The 24387-nt window shown below is 37.7% G+C and overlaps 1 long non-coding RNA gene across 3 annotated transcripts in view; it reads right to left on the bottom strand.

Annotated features, from left to right (window-relative positions):
• Positions 1-24387, bottom strand: part of LOC139038050 (uncharacterized) — a 63211-nt gene that overhangs the window by 18944 nt on the left and 19880 nt on the right. Inside the window, exons 1-2 of one of the 3 annotated variants that reach the window (XR_011490969.1) lie at positions 7547-7823; positions 2514-2654 (exon numbers count right to left, since the gene is read on the bottom strand). The exons of 1 other annotated variant lie outside the window; for it this stretch is intronic. This is a non-coding gene — a long non-coding RNA (uncharacterized lncRNA). Of the gene's footprint in view, positions 1-920; positions 1070-2513; positions 2655-7546; positions 7824-24387 lie in introns of those variants that run through there. One more of the 3 variants, XR_011490971.1, reaches the window with a different exon arrangement.

The raw sequence follows: 24387 nt of genomic DNA on the forward strand, positions 1-24387 counted from the left end.
TAAAAGTAGTCACAGTGTGGAAACAATCTATTAATAAATGTGCATTGACAGATGAGTGGATAAAGAAAGTGTGGTATACATATACAATGGAATACTATTTGGGAAAGAAGTTCTGCAATATGAGACAACATGGATGAACCCTGAGAACATGATAGGAAGTGAAATAAAACATTCACAGAAAAACACTGTATAATTCCACTTATAGGAGGTAGCTAAAGTAGGCAAATTCATAGATGCAGAGACTGGAATGGTGATTGGGCCAGGGGTTGGAGGAGGGGGAAATGGGAAGTTAAAACAGGCATAAAGTTTCAGTTAAGCAAGATGACGATGCTCTAGAGATCTTTGGTACAGCACTGTTGCTACAGCTAACAATAATGTTTGGTACACTTTAAAAATGTATCGAGGGTAGCTCTTACGTGTGTGTACAATAAAATAAAATTTTAGGAGATAAAATCTTGCTGATTTACTTAAGAGATGGCATATAGTCTTTTTCAGTAAATATTCCACACCTCTTTGAAAACAATGTCTAGTGTCCTATCGTGAGGCACAGAGATCTGTAGTGTTTACTTATCTCTATATTGACCTCCTGTCTGCTTATTCTATTAGTTACGGAGAAAAGAAGGCTGAGGTCGCCCATATAATTGTGGATTTGTCACGCTTAAATCTGGTCATATTTCACTGTGCACGCACCAGGCCCAAGATTCAAAGAAGCCAAAAGAGAAGATCCAAAGGAAGAGTGGCCTGCCAGAGAGGCTGGCCCCTGCCACGCGAAGCCGAACTCCGGCCTGGTCCAGGACCCAGAGAAGGTGAAGAAAGCGGCCATGCGGGAGCTAGAGAAGTCGTAGGTCTAAGTGCTGTCCGCGGCCTACAACACAAGCAACCACAGGCACGATCTGGCCCTACTGCTTGAGGCCACGCACCTTCTCGGGCACAAACACCGTGGCTGCTCAGGTTCTGCGCGCCGACCTCGCTAAACGGAAGCCGGCCACAAAGGGAATTCTGGGAAACGTAGTTCCCCTTGTCTGAAATCCTTCCACTTGAAGTTCCCACACGAGGCTAAGTCTGCAGGACCCAAGACACTTTTAACAGAAGAGTATTGATAATTTATCTGATTCAGAATCTGGTTTAAGCCACAAAACTGGAGGAAACTGCCTTGAAAGAAAATGTAGAATAGTGAGAGAAGGTTATTGTAGCAGCCCAGTATCATTACTAGATAGAGCCACAGAGCAAAAAATTTAACTTATCTTCTTGGAACAGAGCTTATTTAAAGGAATAAGTATATATGTTAAATATTGCTGAGAATTTGTGGCAAATTAAATCAAATCCTCTAATGAATTATTCTGGTAAATTTAGATTTGAATAATATATATTATATATCACACATCTTTGTTGTCTAACCATGAAGTGATTTTTTTCCCCCTGTGAGCAACACTTTAAAATTATACTAGTAAGTCTATCTAAATAAAAAGCAAAGAAAGAAACATTTTTTTCCTTTCAAATATAATGTATAGCAACAATATTCTCAGGCTAAGACAGTTGTTTGGCTTGCCAATGATCATTAATATTTAAATCATCTCAGGGAATTGGAGAACTAGAGACAAAGTTAAAGGTAACGCAAAACAGGGGAGGAGGATGTGAAACTATGTGCCAGATGCCAGAAAGATCCTGTGACATGGCTCTTTGTTTATGAAATCAGGTTTGGAGTGTGTGGTTTTGGGATACAGCATTATGTAGAGACACAACGAAAGAAAGACACAATTAGACAATTGCACTGGAAAGAGGGGAAATGACGTGAGATTTTCGTTAGAAACGGCCCCTCCCCCCAACTCTCAGAAGGTCTTTCACTACCAGCAGCTTCCCCAAGGACACATGGTTGTCATGGAGACAGGAAAGGCCTCCTCCTCTGTCCTCTGAGAAGAAAGAGCAGACCTAGTTGGTACAAGCTTGGGGAAACAGTGGTGAGCACTTTTGCTGCTTGCAGTGGACACCAAGCGATGACCAAGTACTTTGAAAGAGAAGGGGGGGGGGGACCAGTACAATGATATTAGGGACAAAAAAAATACTCTTTGATCACCTATCTACTTCGATAAAATTTAAAAAGATCAAAGAGCTATTTTTAGAAAAGCCATTTATTTCTTCTAAGATTTAATAAAGGCAAAGCTACTGCTATTCCAGTGAAATTCAATTTCCTATAAAATAACAATGCTGTGTGTTTGCTGTTCTCAGTCACTCAGGAGTGCCCGACTGTTTGCAACCCCATGGACTGTAGCCTGCCAGGCTACTCTGTCCATGGGGATTCTCCAGACAAGAATATGGGAATGGGTTGCCATGCCTTACTCCAGGGGATCTTCCCAGCCCAGGAATCAAACCCAGGTCTCCAGCACTGTTTGCATATTCTCTACCATCTGAGCCAACAGGGAAGCCCTTACTAAGAAGTTCGTTGGCTTCTGCAGGGGATCTTCCCAACCCAGGGATCGAACCCAGGTTTCCCACATTGCGAGCAGATTCTTTACCAGTTGAGGCTCCAGGGAAGCCCAAGAATACTGGATTGAGCAGCCTATCCCTTCTCCAGGGGATCTTCCCGACCCAGGAATCCAACCAGGGTTTTCTGCATTGCAGGCGGATTCTTTACCAGCTGAGCTACCAGGGAAGCCCTAATAAACATAAACAAATAATATTATAACCAGAGTATAGAGTTTCTCCAAGAAAGTTATACACCAACTAAGTTACTGGAATATTTCATTAAATACCACTAATGTGTATAGAAAAATAAGAACAAATAAATATTTTTAAATTAAAAATGACTAAAACAGGAATAGAATATGAAATCTATTTACTACTTATAAAGAACTTCTGCTATTTTATAAAATATCTTATTTATACTATAAAACAAATTAATTCAACTAGAATTAAAACATAATTAAAAGTGAAAATGGGAATCAGTGAAATTTAATAGCATTCTTTATACTTCAACTGTCTGCACAAACATAAATAACCTTTCTTCATTTATTCTGTAGTCTTATTAAATTCTAAGCACAGTTTGTCTAGAAAATCTATGGTCACATCTTCAATTTATGTTGACATCCTGTATCCTTTAGCAGAGAACGCAAACCTGAAAAAGTAAATAATAAAATGAACAATAAATTTACATATAAACAATTTTATTATTTAATTACTGCAAGCTACTTTTCTTGAAAAAAACCTCTAAAAGAAAATTGACTCAATCATATTCTTGGATTTTAAGTCCTTATATAAAAATGTTGTGAATTTCTTTTGTCATATATGATTCATGAACAATATATAATATTAAAGTTACCAATTTTTTTAAAATTTCAGTTGGTGGATAATATAGGTAGAATTTTTTATCTTTAAATAAGAAAATAGGTATTTAAGTAGTTAAGACTTTATCCCTGTAGATTCTGAGAGCATAATCAAGTATATAAACACAGGAATTTACAACATAATGCCACCACAATCCTTCCAGAAAAAAATGTGGAAAACCATAAATGCTATAAGAAAATGGACCTTAAATAATAAAGCAAAATGCACTAATTAGAGAATACTCACACTTGTCTTACATTCGGAAAAATGATGTCATGATCATAATTAAGCTCTTCATGACTCTGGTGATATTACATATTATGACAATAATGTTAATCGTTAACAATAAAAGATCAAAGATAAGTAGAAATAATCATGGCAATTTATCTTAAATTAGCTGATGTTCCTGGACATTTATGAGTAATCTGGCTTTTTACTTTGAAACTCAAAACTATTGACAAATTTCCTTCTATTTTTTTCCTTTTCCTCTCTGCCCCCACCCTTGTCTCTCTCTCATAAGGAGAGTATGTATGTGTATTTATGTATACATACATATTTATATAAACACTAAAGATACATATAGAGAAAGAGTAAATTTTAAATGTGTTAGTAGTATCAATATAACACACACACATATGCATATATACATACACCCACAAACACATGCTCCTCATGTTTTCATAGGGGAAATTTCCAACCCGTTCTCCCAGAAGGAAAAGTGAGAAAAGAATATTTCCAGGCTCTGTTCACCTCCTTATTCCTCCCAGGGAAGGAGTAAAGTCTCTTATTAAGGGTTTTAGTAGAAAGAACATGAAAACTTGGCTTCCACCTTCCGGGTTCTATTTCTGGATCTTCCTGCCTGCAGGGAGACATTCAGATTTGCTGTGAGTGGCAGTAACCCTTGTGGGCTGGCTCTGCTCCAGTACAGACCTGAGCTTGTGCAGCTGTGTCTGTGATTGAAGGGAATAAATTTGGCCTCTCCAAAATCTTAAATATATCCATATATGTGTGTGTCCCTGTGTGTGTAATTTTTCCTTTTCAAGTTTTATTTCAAGATGCTAACTCAACTTAAATGTATAATGATTTCTCAGTTTGTGTTATCATACAGAAGACAAATCAGCAGAAATTAATCAACTCTTCCAGAATTATTTTAAGTAATTCTGAAACAGAGGATGCCATAAAAATTTGAACTCTAGAGTTAGGCTACATTTTTTGCATGTACTGTGTATAAAATTATTTTTAGTTATAATTCCCTTATTTGCATGTTGATGTAATGACAGAGTTCAAGAACCAGATTTTAAGACAACTCAATCCCAATTTCAGTCTCTACTCCAAATAAAATGATTTCCTCACTACTGCTTAAAAAAAATGCATAATTAAAGGATTTCTTTTCAACCTTAATACTGTGCTTTGAAAAGCATATCATATCATACGAGCAATCATTTACCTTAAAATAAAAATGACATATCCTGCATTCTACTTTAAAGTGGCCAACTCTCCTTAACTTAAGTAAGTACTTTCTACAACTCATTTTGGAACTGAAACTTTTAGTGACCACCTGATTAAAAGGAGGATATATGCAGAATTGTATCCTCTTGACACTCTAGTGCAATATCCAGATTTCTCCATCTCTGGAAGCGGCAACATAAAATTCATTTGTTTACTGCATGCACTCTTTTGTACCCAGAATTATAAAGACCCAGAGGCTTTTCCATTCATTTAAAAATATGTCTTTTGGGGCTTCCCTGGTGGCTCAGTGGTAAAGAATCTGCCCGCCAATACAGGAGACACAGGTTCGATCCCTGATCAGGACAGATCCCACATGCTGCAGAGTGATTAAGCCCCTGCCCCACAACTATTGAGCTTTAAAACCTGGGAGCTGCAGCTACTGAGCCCACCAGTCCTGGAGCCGGTGGGCTGCAACAGGAAAAGCGACCGCCATGAGAAGTCCTTCCTACACAACTAGACAGTAGCCCCCGTTCTCTGCAACTAGAGAAAAACCTGAGTGGCAATGAAGACCGAGCATAGCCAAAAATAAATAAGTAAATAAAAATGGTCTCTTTGTAAAAGAAAATAGCCAATAAAAATGCAGACATGATATATAAATGTATATATTTATAATGTATATATAATAATATATTAAGAATCTTCTATTTCATATTAATAAAGTCTATAAAGGATCAAAGAAAAAACAACTACTACAGAGCACTGTACTGTCTGCCTGGAATTTATAAAACTTTAATTTATTTATCCTTCATAAGACTCCAATGAGATAAGTTTTACTAATATTTTTTAAATAGAGAAACTGTGGCTCAAGACCACAAAGTCAGTGGCAGAACCAATGCTCAAATCCAGATCTGGCTGGTGCCAAACCTGCCAAATTCAAGTCCTATTTAGGCTTTGCCTCTCTAAAACTATCAGACATGTTAGCTATTCCACTTCAATATTTAGTCAATATTTTCTCTGAAATCACATTTTACATTACTTAATATTTATTGAATATCCTTTGAGGTAGAGAACCAGGAGGTGTGAGAAAATAGAAAACCCGGTGGTTCCTGCCCTTAAGCTTAAAATAATTTAGTTTCAGGACAAGTTGTTCTGAGTCTAAAGCCTTGATCACATGAACTGTTCTGTTCTGGACATGGAAAAAGATTGATTAAATAGACAATGTCCTACCCAATTAGGGTCAGGCGGCTCTGACGCACACACAGGGAAGAAATAATTAAACACAAGAACTAAAAAATGAAACAAAGCATATAAATAGGGACAATGGAGAAGTCAAAGCAAAATTCAGGCAAAATGATCATTGATTCAGCTAATATATTTGCTGATAACCCGCTGTGTCTGGCACTGTGCTAACAGCTGAGTAGACAGTCTCAGCTAAGAGTACACACTCTACTCCATGGAGAGGCAATGGCACCCACTCCAGTACTCTTGCCTGGAAAATCCCATGGATGGAGGAGCCTGGTAGGCTGCAGTCCATGGGGTCGCAAAGAGTCGGACATGACTGAGCGACTTCAATTTCACTTTTCACTTTCATGCATTGGAGAAGGAAATGGCAACCCACTCCAGTGTTCTTGCCTGGAGAATCCCAGGGACAGAGGAGCCTGGTGGGCTGCCGTCTGTGGGGTCACAAAGAGTCGGCCACGACTGAAGCAGCTAAGCAGCAGCAGCCATGAAATGAATCTACTAGCATGGGGCACAGAGAAGCATACAAACAATGGCAATGCTGTGCGATAAGGCTAAGAAAAGGAGGAGAGGCAGGCTGTTAGAGGAACAGAAATGTGGGCACTTAAAGCAGTCTTCACTAGTTTCCTGTACAAAGGATTCCTAAATGAATCTGAAGGATGAAAAGGAATTAACCAAGCTCAATTCAGTTCCAGTTCAGTTCCTCAGTCGTGTCCGACTCCTTGCGACCCCATGAACTGCAGCACGCCAGGCTTCCCTGTCCATCATGAACTCCCAGGGCTTGCTCAAACTCATGTCCATCAAGTCAGTTATGCCATCCAATGCCATCCAACCATCTCATCCTCTGTCATCCCCTTCTCCTCCTGCCTTCAATCTTTCCCAACATCAAGGTCTTTTCAAATGAGTCAGTTCTTCGAATCAGGTGGTCAAAGTACTGGAGTTTCAGCTTCAACATCAGTCCTTCCAGTGAATATTCAGGACTGATTTCCTTTAGGATGGACTGGTCTGATCTCCTTGCAGTCCAAAGGACTCTCAAGAGTATTCTCCAACACCACAGTTCAAAAGCACTCAGCTTTCTTTATGGTCCAATTCTCACATCCATACATGACTACTGGAAAACCTGTAGCTTTGACTACATAGACTTTTGTTGGCAAAGTAATGTCTCTGCTTTTTAATATGCTGTCTAGTTTGGTCATAGCTTTTCTTCCAAGGAGGAAGTGTCTTTTAATTTCATGGCTGCAGTCACCATCTGCAGTGATTCTGGAGCCCAAGAAAATAAAGTCTGTCACTCTTTCCATTGTTTCCCCAAACTATTTGCCATGAAGTGATGGGACCGGATGCCATGATCTTCATTTTTTAAATGTCGAGGTTATCTAGAGTCACAAAGCTACTGGCGTCCGCCTCCTGGCCAGAGCCAGGGGAAAACTATTAACCAAGTGGCAAGGCTATATGTCACTTAAAGGAACTTAACCATGTGATATCAATGGACCTGGGGGATTCCCAACAAAGAACAGACAATAAACATTTTGTGACTTACCAAACTGACCAAATGAATGAATGAAGAGGAAGATAATCTTGAATTCAACCAAGGAAGGAAGGATGCATGCATGCTAAGATGCTTCAGTCGTGTCTGACACTGTGTGACTCTTCAGACTGTAGCCTACCAAGTCCTCCTGTCCATGGAATTCTTCAGGCAAGAATACTGGAGTGGGTTGCCATGCCCTCTTCCAGGGGATCTTTCCCACCCAAGGATTGAATCTACATCTCTTATGTCTCCTGTATTGGCAGGCAGGTTCCTTGCCAGTAGCACCACCTGGAAAGCCCAGGAAGGAAGGATAAACCAGTGTCAAAAGCTTATGTATAAGGAGAGGCTACTAAAAAAAAAAAAGAAGCTATTTTTTAACTCAACTTTTGATATTTTAAATTCAAAATAATTAGCTACTTTTCTCCTATTGCAAACAATGACACAATGATTTAATTTTGTGCATATGTAATGTTGTTCTTTTGCAGGATATCTGTAGGGTAAACTCTTGGCAGCAAATACTGTTAAATAAGAAAAGGCAGGGCATAAAATAATATTAATGTATGATTAGTGTCTAGAAAATAAGTGCACAAATAATTTATGCATTTGAATTATAAAAACATATGCATAAGCATGAACACACTTGCATGTGAATTTATTTATGGGTGGAAGTTTAAAAGAGATTGGTAATATTAGTACCAACAGGATAACAGGTTATTTCTTTACTTACTAGTGTTTATTTCATGTTTCTGAATTTTTTTTAAATGCCTGTAATAAGACTCCTCAAGAAACACACACAGAATATATATTCAAATATGCATCCTTAATTTGATAAATCACTGTGCACAATTTGCTAAGGAAGAAACATACTCAGAGCACTTAAGTTTATGGCTATAGTTAAATTAAGTAATATAAATGTCTCTTGTTCTCATGATGATTACTGTAACTGATTGTTATACAAGAAAGAAAAAAGTCATTCCTTATAAATGTATATAATTGGATGTCTTCCACCTTTAACTTCAAAATAATTGAGTGTTCTAATTTTTGTAAGATAAATACATAACATTTATAGGCCTTAAATGCATATACTTGATACTTTGAAAGAATCATGTCAGGTAATTTTCCCAACAACCTTGTGAAACAGGCCACCATTTTTAGTTCCAGTTCACTGATATGGAGACTGAGGCTCAGGTTTAGAAATGGAACCAAGGTCACACAACCACTAGAAGGCAGGTATTTAAACCAAGGTGACTCCTGCGCCATGGATTTTTGTTTCCTTTTTAATTTTATTTACTTATTTTAACTGGAAGCTAATTTTACAATATTGCAAAACAACTTTACAATATTGTGGTGGTTTTTTGCCATACATTAACATGAATCAGCATGGGTGTACATGTGACCATCCTGAGCACCCCTCCCACCTCCCTCCCCACCCCATCCCTCTGGGTTGTCCCAGAGCACCAGCTTTGGGTGCCCTGGTTCATGCATCAAATTTGCACTGATCATCTATTTTACATATGGGAATATACATGTTTCAATGCTATTCTCGCCTATTGTCCCACCCTTGCCTTCTCCCACATAGTCCAAAAGTCTATTCTTTACATCTGTGTCTCTTTTGCTATCTTTCATATAGGGTCATCGTTACCATTTTTCTAAATTCCATATATAAGCATTAATATACTGTATCAGTGTTTCTTTTTCTGGCTTACTTCACTCTATATAATGGGCACCAGTTTCATCCACCTGTTTAGAACTGACTCAAATACATTTTTTTTATAGCTGAGTAATATTCCATTGTGTATATGTACCACAACTTCCTTACCCACTCATCTGCTGATGGACATCTAGGTTGCTTCCATGTTCTAGCTATTGTAAACACTGCTAAATGAACACTGGGGTACATGTGTTTTTCCATTTTGGTTTCCTCAGTGTGTATGGCCAGCAGTGAGATTTCTAGGTCGTATGGCAGTTCTATTTCCAATTTTTTAAGGAATCGCCACACTTTTTACCATAGTGTACTGAGCAATGGTTTTAACCACCAGTTCAGTTCAGTTCAGCCACTCAGTCATGTCCGACTCTTTGCGACCCATGAACCTCAGCACACCAGGCCTCCCTGTCCATCACCAACTCCTGGAGTCCACCCAAACCCATGTCCATTGAGTCAGTGATGCCATCCAACCATTTTATTCTCTGTTGTCCCCTTCTCCTCCTGCCCTCAATCTTTCCCAGCATCAGGGTCTTTTCAAATGAATCAGCTCTTCACATCAGGTGGCCAAAGCATTGGAGTTTCTGCTTCAACATCAGTCCTTCCAATGGACACCCAGGACTGATCTCCTGTAGGATGGACTTGTTGGCTCTCCTTGCAGCCCAAGGGACTCTCAAGAGTCTTCTCCAACACCACAGTTCAAAAGCATCAATTCTTTGGCACTCAGCTTTCTTTATAGTCCAACTCTCACATCCATACATGACCACTGGAAAAACCATAGCCTTGACTAGACAGACCTTTGTTGACAAAGTAATGTCTCTGCTTTTTAATATGCTGTCTAGGTTGGTCATAACTTTCCTTCCAAGGAGTAAGCGTCTTTTAATTTCATGGCTGCAGTCACCATCTGCAGTGATCTTGGAGCCCATAAAAATAAAGTCAGCCACTGTTTCCACTGTTTCCCATCTATTTGCCATGAAGTGATGGGACCGGATGCCATGATCATCGTTTTCTGAATGTTGAGCTTTAAGCCAACTTTTTCACTCTCCTCTTTCACTTTCATCAAGAGGCTCTTTAGTTCTTCTTCACTTTCTGCCATAAGGGTGGTGTCATCTGCATATTTGAGGTTATTGATATTTCTCCCAGCAATCTTGATTCCAGCTTGTACTCCCTCCAGCCCAGCTTTTCTCATGATGTACTCTGCATATAAGTTAAATAAGCAGGGTGACAATATACAGCCTTGACGTACTCCTTTTCCTATTTGGAACTAGTCTGTTGTTCCATGTCCAGTTCTAACTGTTGCTTCCTGACCTGCTTACAGGTTTCTCAAGAGGCAGGTCAAGTGGTCTGGTATTCCCATCTCTTTCAGAATTTTCCACAATTTATTGTGATCCACACAGTCAAAGGCTTTGGCATAGTCATTAAAGCAGAAATAGATGTTTTTCTGGAACTCTCTTGCTTTTTCAATGATCCAGCGGATATTGGCAATTTGACCTCTGCTTCCTCTGCCTTTTCTAAAACCAGCTTGAACATCTGGAAGTTCACAGTTCACGTATTGCTGAAGCCTGGCTTGAAGAATTTTGAGCATTACTTTATTAGTGTGTGAGATGACTGCAATTGTGCGGTAGTTTGAGCATTCTTTGGGATTGCCTTTCTTTGGGATTGAAATGAAAACTGGCCTTTTCCAGTCCTATAGCCACTACTGAGTTTTCCCAATTTGCTGGCATACTGAGTGCAGCACTTTCATAGCATCATCTTTCAGGATTTGAAATAGCTCAACTGGAATTCCATCACATCCACTAGCTTTGTTCGTAGTGAGGTCCACTTGACTTCACATTCCAGGATGTTTGGCTCTAGGTGAGTGATCAAGCCTCGTGATTATCTGGGTCATGAAGATCTTTTTTGTACAGTTCTTTTGTGTATTCTTGCCACCTCTTCTTAATATCTTCTGCTTATGTTAGATCCCTACTATTTCTGCCCTTTATTGAGCCCATCTTTGTATGAAATGTTCCCTTGGTATCTCTAATATTCTTGAAGAGATCTCTAGACTTTCCCATTCTGTTGTTTTCCTCTATTTCTTTGCACTGGTCATGTAGGAAGGGTTTCTTATCTCTCCTTGCTATTCTTTGGAACTCTGCATTCAAATGGGTATATCTTTCCTTTTCTCTTTTGCTTTTTGCTTCCCTTGTTTTGACAGCTATTTGTAAGGCCTCCTCAGTCACTTTGCTTTTTTTCATTTCTTTTTCTTAGGGATGATCTTGATTCCTGTCTCCTGTACAATGTCATGAACCTCCATCCATAGTTCATCAGGCACTCTATCAGATCTAGTCCCTTAAATCTATTTCTCACTTCCACTGTATAGTCATAAGGGATTTGATTTAGGTCATACCTGAATGGTCTAGTGGTTTTTCTCCACTTTCTTCAATTTCAGTCTGAATTTGGCAATAAGGAGCTCATGATCTGAGCCACAGTCAGCTCCCGGTCTTGTTTTTGCTGACTGTATAGAGCTTCTCCATCTTTGGCTGCAAAGAATATAATCAATCTGATTTCAGTGTTGGCCATCTGGTGATGTCCATGTGTAGAGTCTTCTCTTGTGTTGTTGGAAGAGGGTGTTTGCTATGACCAGTGCGTTCTCTTGGCAAAACTCTTATTATTCTTTGCCCTGCTTCATTCTATACTCCAAGGCCAAATTTCCCTGTTACTCCAGGTGTTTCTTGACTTCCTACTTTTGCATTCCAGTCTCCTATAATGAAAATGACATCTTTTTGGGATGTTAGTTCTAGAAGGTCTTGTAAGTCTTCATAGAACTGTTCAACTTCAGCTTCTTCAGTGTTACTGGTCAGGGCATAGACTTGGATTACCGTGGTATTGAATGGTCTGCCTTGGAAACAAACAGAGATCATTCTGTCATTTTAACCACCAGGCTAAACTTTATCTTTTGACTTTCCCACAATGCCATAAAATTTATTTCACATATATAAAGTATAAAAAACTATGCTTGGAAGTACATAGTTTATGCCTTCCAAGATAATCTCTGCTTTTATCTCTGCATCTTAATGAATGTACATTAAAATGATGCTAATTAGGGAATTCCCTAGTTATCCAGTGATTAGGACTTCTAGCTTCCATTGCAGGGGTCACAGATTCAATCCTTGAATGGGGACCTAAGACCCCACATGCCGTGGTGCACAGCAAAACCGATGCTAATTAAATATGTGATTTTAAAGGGAAAATAAGATATAATTTAGTATTTTAAAACAAAGACTAAAATTCTGATTACATCAACATGATTCGATCAAAGTTGCCCTGTATGATCAGTATGTACATGAGGTTACTATGCCAACAAAACAAGACTTTTTTCCTTGGTTGTTTTCAAGTACCAATTCTTAGGAATATGAAGTCATCTGAGGTCTATTACATATTAAATACAGACCAAACCATATTCTTAGAAGATAGTTGAGAAGATAGTTTACTAAGAAATAGATAATAGCCAGGACATGGAAGCAACCTAGATGCCCATCAGCAGACGAATGGATAAGGAAGCTGTGGTACATATACACCATGGAATATTGCTCAGCCGTTAAAAAGAATGCATTTGAATCAGTTCTAATGAGATGGATGAAACTGGAGCCCATTATACAGAGTGAAGTAAGCCAGAAAGATAAAGACCAATACAGTATACTAACACATATATATGGGATTTAGAAAGATGGTGATGATAACCCTATATGCAAAACAGAAAAAGAGACACAGATGTACAGAACAGATTTTTTGGACTCTGTGGGAGAAGGCGAGGGTGGGATGTTTTGAGAGAACAGCATCAAAACATGTATATTATCTAGGGTGAAACAGATCATCAGCCCAGGTTGGATGCATGAGACAAGTGATCGGGCCTGGTGCACTGGGAAGACCCAGAGGGATCAGGTAGAGAGGGAGGTGGGAGGGGGGATAGGGATGGGGAATACATGTAAATCCATGGCTGATTCATGTCAATGTATGACAAAACCCACTACAATATTGTAAAGTAATTAGCCTCCAACTAATAAAAATAAATGGAAAAAAAAAAACAAAAACCAATCTTCTAAAAGAATGCTTTCATTTGCTTAAGTTCATTACCCCTATTATCCTAATTAACAACTTGCCAAGTACGAGGGATCTCCTGGTAATACTTAAATGCCCCAGAGCATGAGATGGCAACAGAAATGGGATACATGCCTACAGATGGTTTCTGGCTAATTGTGGATGTCGAAAGGTTAACATCTAAATAGGAAAAGATTTATTAGCTACTTTTCAAATAGTAGGAGGCAATATTATAACTTAGACTTAAGAAGGTAAGACTTAAACAAGAATCTAAGATTATATATTCTGGAAAAATATTTTTTAAAAGGCTCTTTAACTGATAGGAAGGGTTGTTTTGGGTTTGGTTTTTCTTTTTCTTTCTTTCTTTTTTTTTTTTTTAACAATTTTCATTATCTTTTACTACTCAAATAGATGCACATTTAAAAATTAGAACTACTATTAATACTAATACATACAAATGACATTCTCATTAAAATTCTATTCTGGGAAAGAAAATTTTGCAGTAGAAGCTGAGTACTTCCTTGCCAGTTGGCAAAAAGTTAAAATTTTAGCCTCAGAAGTAAGTATGAAAGTACTTACTTATTAAAGTACTTACTTATTAAAATATTTAATACTTACTAAAAGTAAGTATTAAACAAGACCTAGAGAGGATGATGCTTGCTAAACCACACTCATCTCTACCATTTAGACCAAGGTTGATGACAATACACTGAAGCATATTTTTTTAAAGGTGGAAATATACTTTTATTCAACATAGGTTCTTAATTGCTATTTTGTAAATTTATAAAATCTTAATTGGATTTTATAAATTTCAGCCTTTATACCTCTTCTTTGTCTCTTAATGAAAGAAAAGTTACAAACTTACTATATTTAGAGATGAAGTACTCAAGTTTACCAAGTAAAGTAACAAGTGACTTATCTAGCAGAGAAGGTTTAAATAGGTTATTTCCTATGTTCTGTCAGTTTGGGAAAACCATTTTAGCACATCTGACTTATTCACAGGTGGTACAAGATTTTTTTCACATTTGATTTTAAAATTCTGTTAAAGTTAAAAAGCAGAAAGAGACTGCTGATCTGTGACTTGTTAGCATCACATGGTAAAATGGCATGCTAATGAGTAAAGTAAAATTTAGGATGAAATGATAAGAGCATTCTTCAGAGGGTTATCCCAGGAAAGTAAGAGTCATCACTTACAAGCTTCAGCCATCTAGTCTACCAATATATAACAGAGTTTATGATTTGAGATCTGACCTGGACATTACATCCAACTCTGAGCAGTTTTTGGATGGAGACCCACTTGCTATTAAATGTTAATGCAAGCTCATCAACAGTGAAATACAGCCTGGAGCAAAGCCTGTTCTCTGACACTGCAGCACTCTCTGTCTTCACTGGAAAAACTCCTATAGAATGCTGATGATAAGCAAGCAAACGGTTATTTTCCAGAAGTTCAAACTGGTGAAATTCTGAAAGTATAAGCTGAATTGAAACCATAGAGAATACTGGTTAATTTTCGCCTAACTATGAAATAACAGTATAAAATCAAAATCAAAATGAGTATACTAATAGTAGCTCCACTGTCTGAGAGGCACCATGTTAGGGGCTGCACAATTAGGCCAACCAATGGTAAGAGGATGTAACAGAGGCTCTATTGTGATTTCCATTTTATAGACAAGAAAACGGAGATTTGAAGAAGGCTAAAAATATGACTTCTCCAAGATCACACTGTTTGTGGCAGATTAAATATGGTGACAGGGGCTTCCCTCATGGCCCAGTGGTAAAGAATCCACTTGTCAATACAGGAGATGTGGGTTTGATCCTGATCCAGGAAGATCCCACATGTTGCGTAGCAACTAAGCCCAAGCACCACAACTACTGAGCCTGTGCCCTAGAGCGCAGGAGCCACATGAAGCGCCCATGCCCTCGAACCCACGCTTCACAAGCGAAGCCACCACAGTGAGTCCATGCACAGTAACTGGACAGTAGCCTCCACTCGCCACAACTAAAGAAAAGCCTGTGCAGCAACAAAGACCCAGCACAGCCACAAATAAATTCAATTATTTTTTTTAAGATAGTGACAAATTCCTTTCATTTTTCCCATAGAAAATTGGGTCTATGTTCCCCACTTTTATATTTGGATGGGTTCTGTGACTGCTTTGACGACTAGATTTCAGAAATGACATGATGCAAATTTCTGAACTGGCTGTCTCATTCCTATCTCTTAGAAAACTCTCTCGGGGAGAAACCAGCCAGCATATGAGAAAACCAACTACTCCGGGACCATCATGCTATGAAGCCCAAGCTGGCCGAGTGGAAAGGCCACATTGAGAGTGAGATGCTCGTCATCCCTCAGTTATTCCAGCCCTATCTTCACAAGCAAACATGTGAGGGAGTGTGATGGTTAATTTTATGTACCAACTTGATTGGGTTGAGGAATGACCAAGCAGCGGGTAAACATTATTTCTCAATCTGTTTGTGAGAGTGTATCTGGAAGAGAATAGCATTGGAATTAGTAGACTGAGTAGTGAAGATTCCCTCACCCATTCAGGTGGGCATCATCCAACCCATTCAGGGCTTGAATAGAGTGAAAAGGTGAAGGTAAGATGAATTTGCTCTGTCTGTTTGAGCTCAGACAAGCATCTTCTCCTCCCCTCAGGCTTCTAATTCTCAGCCTTTTTGCTAGGACTGGGACATAGACCATCCTTCCCACCACCCTACACACACTTCCCTTCCCTCTGATTTTCACAGATTTTGACTGAGTTACAACATTGATTTTCCTGGTTATCCAGTTTGCAGATGATAAATTATGAGAATTTTCAGCCTCCATAACCATGGCAGCCACTAATTTTCTCCTTTATATATTTATATTTAACGGTACATATTATAATGATTTCTCTGATGAACCCTGATGAATACAGGGAGGAAGGCTTTGGATGATTCTGCCCTAGCCATTGACCTCAACTGCATTAGAAACTTTAAGTAAAAGTCAACCTCATGAAGTTAACTAATTCACAGAATTATGAGAGGAAGTAAACTGCTGTTTCGAGCCAATAATTTTTTAGGTAGTTTGTTGCCTGGCAATAGGTAAGGAGAATGTGGTATTAAGTGGTAGAGGGTCTAGACAGTAGTATACAAAACCTCTTCGAGGGTCTACTATTTTCATTATAACACCAAGTCACCCATAATACAAGATGGTATCTGCCTTTTTCACTATGTTGACATTTGCACTGATGGTGCAAAAACATAGGTAGATAAAACTGGAGATGTCTTAGTCTGAGTCAAGGCAGTGACACCAAATGGTATGAGTAGGTATTATATTTTAAAAATCCAATTTTACTTAAAAACATGCTAGATGAAGCAGCAAAAAATATTAATTTTATAAAACTATGATCACTGTGTACCTGTATTTTGAGTATTGTGTAACAAAATGGAACTACACATACACAAAAATCCTTCTGCTTTATATCTGCCATTTTGAGGAAAAGAAATTGGTGATTGAGTTTGGAGATAAACTAACTGCATTTTTCATGGAACAGCACTTTTACTTGAAAGAACAACTGACAGACAAGCTATGGTTATTCAGACTTTGGTATCTGACAGGCACTTTTTTGGAAGTGAAGGAAATAATCCTGTCACTTCAAGGAAAACAACTGACACTATTTTGCCAGTGGTGAAATTTGAACTTTCAAGCAAAAATAAAAATTTTAAAAAGTGTATCTTCTGCAGCAAACCTGACAGCATCCAAATACTTAAAAACTTTTCTGATGAGTTCAGTAATGGTATTAACAAATGCATTTTTTTGTGCTGTATAATGAAATGTGTTGATGGTGGGAAGATCAGCATAACTCAGTGAAGCCTTATTTTCCAACTGACCAATCAATGATGGTTAAAAAAGATCACATAGGAGTGAATATCCATTCCATGTGCAAGACAGAGCAATAGATTTTATTTATTTATTTTTTTTATTTATTTTTTTTTTTCAGAGCAATAGATTTTAAATTTCACAGAGTATCCAATGTTTACTGATTTGATTTTAGATGGCATGTTGCAACTAATTTTTAAGAAATACCCTCTTGTTAAGTTTTACTGTAGTATCAAAGAATAATTCCAACAACATATCCAAACATATTTGAAAAGTTATTAAAATGCTTCTTTCTTTTCCAGTTACATACCTAGGTGAGGCCACATTATGTTTATACACTTCATCCAGAACAATATATTGTCATAGATTAAACATGGAAGCAGGTGTAGGAATCTAGCTATCTTCTATTAAATCGGGCATTAAAGAGATTTGTCTGAGTTTAAAACAGTGTCACTCTTCTCACTAAATGTCTTTTGTTTTGGAAAATAGAGTTGTTTTTCACATACACACACAAATATGTTATTTATGTTACCAGTAATAATTTTGTTATTTTAAAATAAATTAGTAAATATTTTCCAATTTCTTAGTTTTAATTTCTAATATGGTAAATAGTAATACATGTAACTCACATAACCAAAAGCTCATTGGAGTCCTCAATAATTTTTCATTTAAGGGAATCCTGAGATCAAAAATTGGAAAGTCACTCCTCTAAAAAAAATTGCTTCACATACCACTCACAGAAGCATTGATCTGATTATACATTTATCATGAAGTTAGAGATTATATGGTTCAGGCAGAGAAGAAGTAGGCCAGAATCAGAACATGTTTATCAAAAATCATCCCCATATGCATCAAAAGTGAAATTAGAAGTGTAGTCAATGGCCAATGGTCTGATGTTACATATTATAAACATCTACAGTAGTGCTTTTTATTAATTGCATTTAACAATGCTATTTAAGGGTGACAAGCTCTTTATGCTAATTATATACAAAGACCTCACAATTCATACACAGAAACATATAGTATTATGTCATAGAGCTGTTACCAATGTTAACATAGACATTTTATCTCTTGGTGTTTTATTATCACTAAGCAAGAAAGTTGGATAATAAACCCTTGCATCCCATTTATAGCAATATCATTCTTGGATTAACAGCATGTCTTCTAAAAAAATTTGTCACTGTTAGCACTGTGAATGGAAGTTGTTTTACTATTCCCTGGGTTCAGACACTTAATGCTCTGGCCCATCTTGAGGACATTTTTACAATCTTGTTATTATATGAGTGGCAGGAATAAGTCTACCAGGAATAGACTGTATGAAAAAAAAAACAAAGTAATTAGAGAAAGATATTAAAAAATGTGCAATTCTTCGTTATGCCTACATTCTTCTTCAGGAAAATTTCAAAAAAAATTTTTCATTTTAAGGCTTTTCTGGAACAAGGCCCTTGCTGAGAATACTGTTGCTAACTCTGAAATTTATTTATAGTCTGAATTACAGATAACCCCTTTGTTCTGTTTACAGCCCACACACCCATGAAACATGAAACATTCCCTCTTCTCCTTACACAAGAATCAGTTGCTGCAGTGCTCAGGAAAGAGACTCATGTTGTCACTACCAGAGCATGACTCATTTCGATAAAAGGCCCAAAGCGTTTCATCAAGATAGCGTTGCCATGGCAAACAGATACAGTCTCTGGTTCTGTGTGAATCAGGAGGAATAGAATTAACACTTCAAGTGTATACTCAGTTATATGAGTATAAATGCATACATGCATGCTAATTCAATGCTACTGGAGTGATGTCTTCCTTCTCTGAGGGCCTTACAGGAAATGCTGTCAAATCTATTTTTTTTCTTTCTGGCTGGCTGAAGAGTATAAACTGGCTTCCAAAAAAAGATAAAATAACAATATTTTAAATATATGTTTTCCTAACTCCTTCTGGCAACTGTCTCACAAATGGCATTTTCACACATATGGGAGATGACATACCATTAATAATTTATGTAAAAAATTTTCATGACTATATCACCAATTCTGTTTCAAATATGTACTTACTTAAAGAACCCATGGCTTTATGCCAAAAGCCATAATAATTTAGAAAATGATTTCCTTTTTTTTCTATAAGTATGAGAATGATATTTATGAGAAAGTACTGATTAGGTTTATGCTCAAAAAGAATTATATATTATTACAAAAACATTATTATTATAACCTTAACGTTTCTCTGAGCTCACTGTAAGTATAAGCCCCTCCTTCCCTCACATCTACTCATCCACATATATACACAGACACTAGAAACTGAATTTGGTTCTAAATGGGCTTCCCAGGTGGTGTTTGGGTAAATCCACCTGCAAGTGCAGGAGACATAAGAGGTAAAATTTTGATCCCTGAGTTGGGAAGATCCCCTGGAGGAGGGAAGGGCAACCCACTCCTATTCTTGCCTGGAAAATTTCACAAACAGAGGAGCTTGATGGGCTACAGACCATGGGGTCACAAAGAGTTAAACTGAACACAGTTCAGTTCAGTTCAGTCACCTAGTTGTGTCCGACTTTTTACAACCCCATGGACTGCAGCACACCAGGTCTCCCTGTCCATCACCAACTCCCAGAGTTTACTCAAACTCATGGCCATTGAGTCCGTGATGCCATCCAACCACCTCATCCTCTGTCACCCCCTTCTTCTCCCGCCTTCAATCTTTCTCAGCATCAGGGATGAGTCAGTTCTTCGCATCAGGAGGCCAAAGTATTGGAGCTTCAGCTTCAGCATCAATCATTCCAATGAATATTCAGGACTGATTTCCTTTACGATAGACTGGTTAGATCTCCTTGCAGTCCAAGGGACTCTCAAGAGTCATCTCCAACACCACAGTTCAAAAGCATCAATTCTTCGGCGCTCAGCCTTCTTCACCATCCAACTCTCACATCCATACATGACCACTGGAAAAACCATAGCCTTGACTAGATGGACCTTTTTTTGGCAAAGTAATGTCTCTGCTTTTAAATATGCTATCCAGGTTGGTCATAACTTTCCTTCCAAGGAGTAAGTGTCTTTTAATTTCATGGTTGAAATCACCATCTGCAGTGATTTTGGAGCCCCCCAAAATAGTCTGACACTGTTTCCACTGTTTCCCCATCTATTTCCCATGAAGTGATAGGACCAGATGCCATGATCTTAGTTTTCTGAATGTTGAGCTTTAAGCCAACTTTTTCACAGTATCACATAAACTACTTCAAAAATAGGCCAAAAGTTTACTATCTGACAAGAATATTCTGCCACCATTTTTCACTCTTAAGCTGTTGGTTTGGGGTTTTTTTTTTTGTTTTTTTCCTCATGGGTCCCACTTTAGTCTCAGGTAAATCCTCTTTCTCTAACCTTTTCTCAAGAGCCTAACCCCTCCACCAGGACTTTGCAGTGTTTGTATCTATAGCAACACGATCTCTCCTTTGCATTCATCAGGCAGTTAGTCCAAGGGTCTCTCAGAAAGAACACTGGCAAAGAACAGAAGCTACTGAAGTGCTAATATGGCATTGGCTGGCCACTCTCTAGTTCCAGGCAAGTTACATATTAATTCATTGATGATTTTGGTTCTTGCGTATCCACAATAGAGACCTCCTTGGCTGTCTGGTGTGAAGACTTTGCCTTCCAATGCAGGGACTGTGGGTTCTTTCTCTGTTCGGAAGCTAAGGTCCCATATGACTCTAATCCAAAACACCAAAACATAAAACAGAAGCAATAAAAGATAATAGAATAGTAAGAATATATTAATATCAATTTTTTAAGGAATTTTATTATTTTCTAGAAACAAGAGGATTAGCTAAACATAAACATCCCAATATAAGATCTAAGGAATGTGGCTCAAGTGAAATTTTCAAACTTTGATCATCATTCGTTTTTATTGAGTTCACATTTCACATTTATAAAATTCAATAACAGAAAATAAAAATAATAATTCAGTTAATTTTTCCTTGGAATATGTGTTATTCATATTAGTAATCCTAGTTTGTCACAGGCTGTCACATAGTAGATGGTCAATAAATTATTGAATGATTTTTAAATTTAATGATTTAAATGATTTTTTAAAAATCCCTTTAAAATACACTTAGCTAGCTAATCTATCATGCCCTACATCTTACTAAAACTCTAAAGTATGAAAGTTCAAATATATAAATAGTGCAATTTTCTAAAAAGATTTTTCCAGTAAACAGAGGACTCACACAAATCACACCCTCCAGTCACTGCTAATAAATAAAAGCAAGCAGAGAAATATTTAAAACTAGTAAATAATAAAAATAATAGGCCATGTCTAGTTTGTTCTAATATGGATCACCAATAGAAACAACTTTCTTTGATTTTGTTCTCTTCTTGCTCCATAGATATTTATAAAAGAAAAATGATAAGCAGTCAAATTGGGTTTGCTTGATATAAAGCAGGAAGCTGTTGCCTTCCACAATATAAGGGAAATGAGTCCAAAGTCTACATTGTAAATTAATAGCTCTAGCAATTATTCATGAAACCTGCTTTTAAAACCTCCTGAACCAAAACAAGCACCAAAAAGAAATCATCCATGGAATGTGATGAACAGGATTAATCACTCAATCTAGCATGATAATTCTCTGAAATATTTTACTGACTTGCTGAGCAATAGGGAAAAAACTATTTAAATCTTTTTTTTTTTTTTTGTAAACACTGTTGTATAATCTGAGATAGAGTTTGTGCACTACTATGACAACCTAGATTCTCATATCTGCAAATCTTGGCTACAAGCTTCTGGGTTTTTTCAAAATGCAATTAAAATTTAAACAAACATGTGGGAATATGCCCTTTTGCTTTTCACTTTCTGCAAAACACTGTGATATGAACAGTCTAATATTCAATGTGCATTCATTTCACAATCTAAAATAGCTAGATGCAATTAACTCTGGTATGCTTGGTGAAGTGTTCTCCCAAGAGAAACAAATCTCATCCTACAGATCAAGGGATGTAAAATGAACCACCAACCTTACAGAGAAATATGCTGATTGGATTTTTTTTTAAAGTTTAATGGCATTTTATTGCAACACTAATCCTCATTCCTCTTATTACCTTTAAATATTTAACTGTCTCCCATCATGATCTCTCTGAGTTCCTCCAGTTTGGCTTCAGCACAGCTGGGCCACTCTAACCTTTAGATCCCAGTTGTATAACTAATGAATGAAGACCATGGGAACAATGATCTGGGGAGTATGCTGGGTTGCTGAAAAACCCAGGTGCAATCAGGAGCTAGTCTCAACCTCTCTAAAGTGGCTATTTCATGTCGATAGTACTTGCTGAGCTATAATAAGGAAGAAATTTAAGTTTGGAACATGGGGTTCAGAGCAACCCAGGGCAGGTCATTGTCTTCAAAAGTCCCGTACCTTGTATCTATCTATCATATGCATTTATCATATGTCATCATCTATCTATCCATGCAACTATTCTACCACAAGAATTTCCATATTTAACACATTCTGGTACAATGAGAATGGCAGGTATTGGGAAGATACTAAAAAGTCTCTGCTGTACATGGCCAATGTCTAACAAAGAAACTCATTTTAAAAAATCACAATTCAATAGAGTAAATAATACAGAATATGGAAATGTAGCCTTTAAATTGTGTCCCTCTTTTTTCTCATTTTAAAAGCAAACAAAAACCTATCATCTGTGAAGTCTTTCTTGTAAGAAAAAAGTATGAATAAAAGTTCTCCCTGATCTAATGACCTATCCACCTCTTACCAAAATGTTAATCACTGATTAAACACATTTATACTCATGATTTTATTAGCTCAGCTTTCGGTTGTTTGGTTCTCTGTGTACTTTTATTACACTTTCTTTTTTGTCTCACTTGATAATTGCTGACTATGTACATGGGGGGTATAGTATTGACATGACATTAAAAAACTGAATCTCTGAAGCTATACTATCTGGTTTGAATATAGCTTGACCATTTACTAATTGTGTTCCCTTGAGAAAGTTACTTAACCTCTCCATGCCTCCATGTTCATCTGAAATTTTGCATAACAATTTTTACCTCAGGAGGTTGTGACTCAATCATGGGGTTTCCTCTTCCTGTTATTTTATGATGGTTTGACATCTGGGGACTTTGTGGACCCAAGTGAGGACTGAGCCTCCCAGGGTTAGCTAATTTTTAAAGATAGCAAACAGCTTACCTGTGAGCACAACTCTGATATGCATAACATAGCCCATATGCGCCCGGAGTACATACTTGCACCCAGCTTCTTTTATCAGGATCCCATAGGCAAGGAAGCTTCCCACGTGGCTCCGTGGTAAAGAATCTGCCTGCCAATGCAGGAGACATGGGTTGATCCCTGGGCCAGGAAGATCCCCTACAGTAGGAAATGGCAACCCACTCCAGTATTCTTGCCTGGGAAATTCCAAACAGAGGAGCCTGGCGGGCTCCATGTGGTTGCAATGATTTGGACACGACTGAATACAAAAGCATAGTTGAGGACACTGTCTGCCCTAAAGCACTGAAGGATTGAGCGCTGAACAACTAGAAACCACCCCTATAGCCCTAAGCTTTCTGAAACTATTCAAACTATCCAATCCTAAACCTTCTTAGTTTGTTTATCCTGCCTCATCCATTCCCCCTGGTGGAAATCACAATGAAGCCTTTTGCACTTCCTTTCTCCTTAACCTATTTGCCACCTGAATGACCCAGGTGCTGTCCCTATGATCCTGAGTGATATGATGAACCCCTGCCCTTCTTGGGAACTGTGAGTAACTATCTATCTTCTCAATGATAGTCACCCTCTGATCTGCTGGCCACACCATACCCAAATAATTCTAAAACCGACATTTCAAATAAATTTTATACATATTCATGTGTTTACACATATAAATATCCTAGGATAGTTCCTTATATTATAAATATCCAGATATCAACAAATTTGTTTGGTATTATTTCCGCAGAAAGGTATATATATGAGCACTAAATAACTAACACCTTCACTCATTCACTCAACGTATAATTCAGAATTCCCTATTTGCCAAAAACTATGTTAGGCATTCGGCTTCCCAGGTGCCTGCCTGCCAATGCAGAAGAGGTAAGAAAGAATCAATAACTGCAATGATTCTTGGAAAGAGTCAGGCACGACTGAAGTGGCTGAGCACGCATGCACGCACATGTGAGGCACTGTGGCAATAACAGTGAAAGCACAATAGGGCCCTTGTGTTATGT

This window comes from Odocoileus virginianus, chromosome 13 (genome assembly GCF_023699985.2).
Source record: "Odocoileus virginianus isolate 20LAN1187 ecotype Illinois chromosome 13, Ovbor_1.2, whole genome shotgun sequence".
Lineage (NCBI taxonomy): Eukaryota > Metazoa > Chordata > Mammalia > Artiodactyla > Cervidae > Odocoileus > Odocoileus virginianus.